The sequence below is a fragment of the Phodopus roborovskii genome, unplaced genomic scaffold, assembly GCF_943737965.1.
Source record: "Phodopus roborovskii unplaced genomic scaffold, PHOROB, whole genome shotgun sequence".
NCBI lineage: Eukaryota > Metazoa > Chordata > Mammalia > Rodentia > Cricetidae > Phodopus > Phodopus roborovskii.
This window is the reverse complement of record NW_026126418.1, coordinates 77668193-77675106: the sequence shown is the minus strand read 5'-3', so window position 1 is coordinate 77675106 and position 6914 is coordinate 77668193. Positions and strand designations below refer to the sequence as shown.

Genomic DNA, 6914 nt, shown 5'->3' with positions numbered 1-6914 from the left:
CACAGGTTTTTTGTTTTTTTTTTTTTTTTTTTTTTTTTTTTGATGAACATCTCATTTCACATTGGAAAATGTGAGTTCTATTACAAGGCATGACCATTATTAACCTCTATTCTTCAGTTGCACGTCGTCAACAAAGGTTACATAGTATCGATCTTTCAGTATTATTTTGTTAAGTGAATTACAAGTAAAAACTAAAATGCTTATAAAATATTACATCATACAGCCTGGCATATAGTAATTAATTGTTGCGTCCCTCGTCCTTATTTCCAGTGTGTCTTCATTTATAAGAACACAAAGGGTAATTCGCACTTTACAGTTTGCTATAAATCCTCTGAGTCAAAACGCCAAAATTTGTAAATTTTGGTCCTCCCTTTTGAGACAATTGGGATTTTAGATGAGGTAAGTGGGTCCGCCTAACAAACGTTTCACTTTTGTCCCGATGTTTTGTAGACTGGAATATTATATGCTAGTCTGGTCAGTCTCTCACAAGAGAGTGCAGTAGGATGTAACAGATGTATCAGGATCTGCTTCGATAGGTGACAAGCCTTTCTCGGTGAAAGTTTAACATTGGTTCAACCACACAAGCAGCCTAGCTCAAGGCTTAGATGGTTGGGCAGGGATTTTCCCATGAGTCTCTTTTGCTTGCCTAGTCCTTACAGCATCTCCCATGTCATGTGACGACGGTGGCTCTCTTCAGGGGGAAACTGATGCACAGCTTAGGTGGTGGGGGCCACTACACTTCCCTTCCACCCCAACTCCCGGGCTTGCGTAATCTCGCGTGAAGTGAACAGTATCTTCTCGCGAGAGCTAAGTCCGGATCCCTCCAGGTCCGCCTCCGTGGTGAGGAGGAGGAGAAGGAGGAGGAGGCGGAGGGAGGGAGGAGGAGGCCCCGTCGCGGCCTTCGCCGCCGCCAACGGGGCTGTCCCTGTAGCTCCCGATGGAGTTTGAGGCCCTGAAACCGCCGCCGAGCTCTGCCCCGGCGAGACGAGGCGCCTCCGTCGCCGAGCCGCGCCGTCGCGGGGCCCCCGGGAGCGGCCCTTAGCGACCCCGCCCGGGCCCCTCAGGTAGGGCGGGGGCGGGCACGTTGCGGCTGAGGCCCCGGCTCCGCTGCCGGGTCCCCAGAGGTGGGGCGGGGAGATGTCTTTGCCCGGCGGCCTGTGCATGGTGGCCGCCGGTGCCCCGAGGGTTGGGAACCGCGGGCCGCACCTGACACTCGGCCGAACCCGGGCCCTGAAGAGGCCCCTCACTCCGGTAGGGCTTTTTTGATTAGAAACGAAACGCTCAAATGGCCACCTTCCTCCGACACCGGCTGAAGCTACGCCCCTGACCACTGAGGAGCCCACCCGAGCCGAGGCCGGCTTCCTTCTTTGCTTTCTCCAGTTAGGAAGAGGGGCTTCCGAAGAGCTCCTCGAGGTCTCGCCCTGTCCTAGCGTTTCCTCTTTCAGCCTTGGGGCTTACCGAGACCCCATCGCCCTGATGGTGGAGGCGAGCTGCGTGGTGTAAATAGGGACCCTGGCCAAACAATACCCAGGGAGGGTTTAACCTCCCTGGAGGAGATGGCTGGACCAGAGAGGGTGCGCAGGGTTTGTGGCATGAAGCACAGCCAGGGAATTCTGCTGTTGGTTTCTTCCCCTCTTTCGTCTTATTTTCCTTGGGGAAGCCTCTTGAGGACCTCTTCCACCATCTTAGGAGAATGGTAGAAAGCATCTTTGTTTCTCAGAGAAACAGCTGTACTTTTCTCTGTCCTTAGTCTTCAAGAATGAAGGAGAAAAGCGTAGCTGTTGTTTCCAGTCTTGAAACCACCAGAGCTTTAAGATACTGGCAGACACAGCCTTCACACCAAAATAGTCACAAGTAATCACAGGCATAAATAATCACATTCAGTGATTCAACCTGTTCATATTTTTGTTTACATTTCCCCCAGTTCTTTTTCATCCAACTGCCCTCTTACCTAGGACCCTATTTAGAATTTTCTCACCTTGACCAACTGTGATTAGTGACTTTGTATCCCAAACAAAGTGTTTAAATAATCTTATCATTTTAATTAGTCACTCTTTATAAAGTTCCAGTAAAACTTTTAGTTAACCTGCAAAAGCTAATAATGACACACTGAAGTGATATAATATGACCCAGAAGGAAAGAAATAAATGTTTTAGTTTGTGGGTCCAGTATTTTTATGAAGTGTATACACAGCCTAAGACTTGGAACCATTAAGATTAGTTTGTAGATTCCCATTTCCCACTTTTATCTGGTTTAAAGAAACTACATCACTGTTCTGACTTCAACATCCGTGTTTAAAGTTGTTTACTAACACAGTCAATTCTTGAAAAAAAATAGCCATCACATCCGATTAAAGTCTGTTTTTCAGTACTGCCCCTATGTTGTTGTTGTCATTGATTTGGAAATTCTTGTTTCTCCAAATTTCAGAGTTTGGCAAATTACTAGAAGAAGATGTTAAATATATTTCCCAGTCTTGTTTAGAAAAAGGCAGATATCTTAATTCAAACAGGCTCTTATTCTTTGAGAATCTACTTGCAGTCTAGTTCATTATTGGAGCCTTTGAATTACTTTTGATCTGTTATTATTATGTTAGTCTAACATGCAAGAAGACTTAATGGTCATTGTTCATGTTTTCTGTGTTTCTAATTTGTTGCTGCCCAGTTGGCAAAAGCATTTTTCTGTACACTCAGGATTTTATATTTAAAACTAGACCTTCTTCATTGTGTGATGGCTAAGAATGCTTTAAATTTGTAACAAGGTTCTTTTGTTAATTTTTTTTTTTTAATTGTTTGAGACAAGGTCCCCTCTATGTAGCCCTGACTGTCTTAGAACTCACTATGTAGACCAGGCTGGTCTGGACCTCATAGTGATCTGTCTCCTTTTGCCTCGTGTGTGCTGGGACTAAAGGTGTACACTACCATGCCTGTCAGTAATAAAGTACTTGCTTATTTTTGGTTGGACTGGGTTGAAGTTTCACTTCCTAGTGTCGGAAAAAGGAAGTATGTGGAAAAATAAAGCTAATTGAAAATTAAAAATGAATTGCACTCAGTTGCATGAATGTTGTCAATTGCAACTTTGTGATTTGAGCTTTCTAATTCTAACCCAGGGTGGCCTGGAACTCACTGTGTGGCCTAGGCCAGCCTTGAACTTGTCCATTCTCTTGCCCTTCCTGACCTTTCTGAGTATTTACAGGGATGAACTGCCATGCAGTGACACAATAAATAAATAAATACATGCAGAACCAAAAACTTTGCTGATACTTTTAGCTTCAGAATAACTAGAGGGCTAAAGAGGACTTTAGTAATAAGAAAGATAAGGCTATCTAGTGTTAGATCACATAATCACAAAGTATTTTTTCAAATCCTGCCATCACTAAAGAAGTAGAACTTTGTTAGTTAAAATTGAAATTTTTTTCCTGTTAGAATTCGTTGCAAGTTCTGTCTTATTTTAAAAATTTGGTTCAATCCATAATTTGAGGAGTAAAACTTGATCTCATCCATTTCAAAGCTTTAAACAAATGTTTTTGACATTGTAATACAGTTTTTTTTTTCCCCAAACTCTGTTGTTTTGAGTGCTGAGCCATAGAATTTGCAGGTAATTTCCATTAGCTTTTGCTTGTTTTTTAGGTTAAGTCTTCTTCTGATGCTTTTAGTACTATTTTAAATCTAAAGCTGTGTTTCGTTTTGTTTTGCAGTACCGGGGATTGAATTTAAAGCTTCACAAACCTTAGGCAAGTGTTCTACCAGTGAACTACATCCCTGACCAAAGCTAATTACTTTGATAGGTTCTATATAGGAAAGTACTGGTATAGTCCATTTCAGTAGCTTATAATGCTCAAATGTAAACAATGATTTGTTTTGAAGCAACAGAATTAACTTTTAAGTGTATGCTTTTATAAAAATAATTATGAAATACTATGTTAACACAATCCAGTGAAAAAGTCATATACACTCATACTCTGACTTTTTAAAAGTAATTAATTGTTATGGTCCTGAACTGATTGTGTAATATAAGTAACTGCAAATAAAAGTGTTTAGCTGGTATGCCATTTATTTGGTAAAGAAGTTTGTAATTTGCATCTATAAGACAATTCTGTTACTCTTGTATATCATAAGTTTGGACTCAACAGCAACTGGAACTCACCCTGGAGAACTGAGACTGTTTCAGGTTCCACTTCTGATTTGGTCTTTTCCTTCTGTGCTTTATTTCATGCTTTTTCAATAACTTAACAGTTATTGTCAAAGTTTGATTAGAGCTTTTCTTTACATTTTAGAGTCATTTAGTTTCTCAATCTCTGTAGACATCTAAACCTTTTGGCTTTTTAATCCATTTGGGAAATATATTTAGGGATAAGTACTTCTAGTCACTATAAATGTTAGCAGTAGATACTGAGTTGTGGTGCAGACCTTTAATCCAAGCATTTGGGAGGCAGAGGCAGGTGGATCTCAGTTCGAGGCCAGCCTAGTCTACAGAGTGAATTCCAAAACAGCCAAGACTGTTTCACAAAGAAACCCTGTCTTGAAAAAAATAAAAGTTAGCCCAATTAAGATATCCAATTAGTCAAGTCATTGTTTAAAGGTATCACTATAAGCCTAAACATTTTATAAATTAATATACTTATCTCCCCATTGTTTATTTATATGCTTCTCTTAAAAATATAAAAATAATAGATTATCATTTCGGGTAGTTGTAAGAGTATTTTGTAGATAAGCTTAAGGAGTACCTTTTGCCTGCCATGGTGGCACACACTTTTTATCCAGTACTCTGAAGACAGAAGCAGTCTGATTTCTGTGAATTTGAGGTCAGCCTGATGTACAGAGTAAGTTCTGGGACAGCCAGGGGTACACAGAGAAACCACGTCTCAAAAAACCAGAAGAAAAAGTACCTTTTAATAGAGAGTCACTAATGAACTAATGGATTTATTAGAATTTAGTGATTACAGTTCTAAAGGAAAACTTTTGTTCTTAAGAATCATGTCATAAAAAGTAGAGTTTAGTTTTAGTTCTTAAGTTTGCTGCTAGAATCTGGCAGGAAAAAAACTTGATAGTTATTGTCAAAGTTTGATGTCTTTACATGTTAGAGACATTTAGTTTCTAAATAGGAACTGAACTTGTCAGCACTATTAAAAGCTCTGGTGTGTGTGTGTTTGTATGCATATACAGTGCTGTCAGGCCTCTGGAGCACTGTCTTAATGGTTTAGGGAAACTAAGCAGAGTTAGTTCTTAGTTTGTTGTTGCCAAGCAGCCTGTGAGACTCTCACTGACCAGAGTTATTATCTGTCTGAGAAATATCACTTCATGTTACCAATTCAGAGCTCCAGTTGTAGATTTAAGATGAAAGTTATCTTTTTTGTCTGGGTTTATCATTTTGCAGCCTGAAAGCATCTATATATTTTCTGCATTGGAGCTGTTTAGTGAAGATGTGTGCATTGTATGGGATGCCTTTTTATATAATAAAGCCTGTAATTGATGTTTACCAAGCATTTTTGATTTTTTAAAAATACTAAAGCACAGTAAAAGCCACTAGAGTTTTTGTTAGTTTGTCTCTTGGGGTCCTGGGGAGTACTCCTTGTAACATGTTTCTCTAGCCTGATGATTATTACTCTTTCAAGTGTTTTGTATGTCTAATATTTGGTTGGCAAACATTTGTATGAAATAAAGTATTGGCTGTTCACTTACTCTACATACCTAGATTTGTTGTTTACCTGATGGACTTTGTCAGGTTTTTTTTTTTTTTTTTTTTTTTTTGAGATATAAGATTTTTGTTTTTTGAGACATTGTTTCTTTGTGTAACAGTCTTGGATATAGCTTTGGAATCAGTCCTGGAACTTGATCTATAGATCAGGCTGTAGATCAGGATGGCCTCACAGAGATCTGCCTGCCTCTGTCTCTCTTACTAGTGCTGGGATTAAAGGCATGTGTCACCACCACCTTGGCTTTACATAGTTTTAAAATGGAAAATCTAGAGAATTTATGAATTAAATAGTATAGTTTAGATTTTGATTCTTGCTTTACTAAATGCTATGCAACTATTAAACAAAGAAGGGAATACATAAGATGATTCTCTCAGTTAATTTTCTATTTGCCTACTATAATCAGTGCAAAGATAGAAATTTTATATTTTCCTTTTTTCTGCTTAGAATTATTTGAAGAGAATAGTGTTTTTTTTTTTTTTTTTCCCCCTCTCCCTAAGCCAACTCTATTGGGTTTGACAAGTTTTGGATACAGACATACTTTTTATTATTTATTTCTTTAATGTTTATTTTATTTATTATGTATACAGTGTCTTTATGCCTATAGGCTGGAAGAGGGCACCAGATTCCAGTATAGATGATTGTGAGTTACCATGTGGTTGCTGGAAATTAAATTCAGGACCTCTGGAAGAATAGCCTGTGTTCTTAACCTCTGAGCCATCTCTCCAGCCCCAGACACACACTTTTGTCAAAAGTATTATAATGAACTATGACAATTTTAGGTATTTTTTTACTTTGTGTGGAGTTAGTTGAATATAACACTGCGTATTAATGGACAGCTTGTGAAAGTTGGTTCTCTCCTTCTACAGATTGAGCACAGGTTGAAAAGTTTAGCATCAAGTGCCTTTACCTGCTGAGCCATCTTACTGACCTAGACAATATTTTCTCTGCTTTAGTTTGGCATCATTCTTTCATTTATAGGCAACACCTGAGTCATCATAGACTTGTATGTAAATTTGTAGTAACTCACTGAGCTTTTGAGGCATATCCTAACCATACACTTGCTCCTTTAGGTGTTAAGGTGATGTTTTCACACTGAAGTGTAAAGTGTTGTTTGTTTTGTTATTGTGATTTGAGGAGTTGAATCGGGGCTTCCTGCCTGCTGAGCAGACACTGTGTGACTGAACTACATCCCCATCTCTGCAGTGTTGTTTTGGTCAAT

General features: G+C 39.3%; 1 protein-coding gene across 5 annotated transcripts in view; it reads left to right on the top strand.

Moving 5' to 3' along the window:
* Positions 1-838: 838 nt before the first annotated feature.
* Rc3h2 (ring finger and CCCH-type domains 2) overlaps positions 839-6914 on the top strand; it is a 64691-nt gene continuing 58615 nt past the window's right edge. For 3 of the 5 annotated variants that reach the window (XM_051185335.1, XM_051185333.1, XM_051185336.1), the window contains exon 1: positions 840-1064. The gene's annotated coding sequence lies outside the window, so the exon portion shown is untranslated. Of the gene's footprint in view, positions 1065-6914 lie in introns of all 5 variants that reach the window. The other 2 variants (XM_051185337.1, XM_051185334.1) reach the window with 1 other exon arrangement.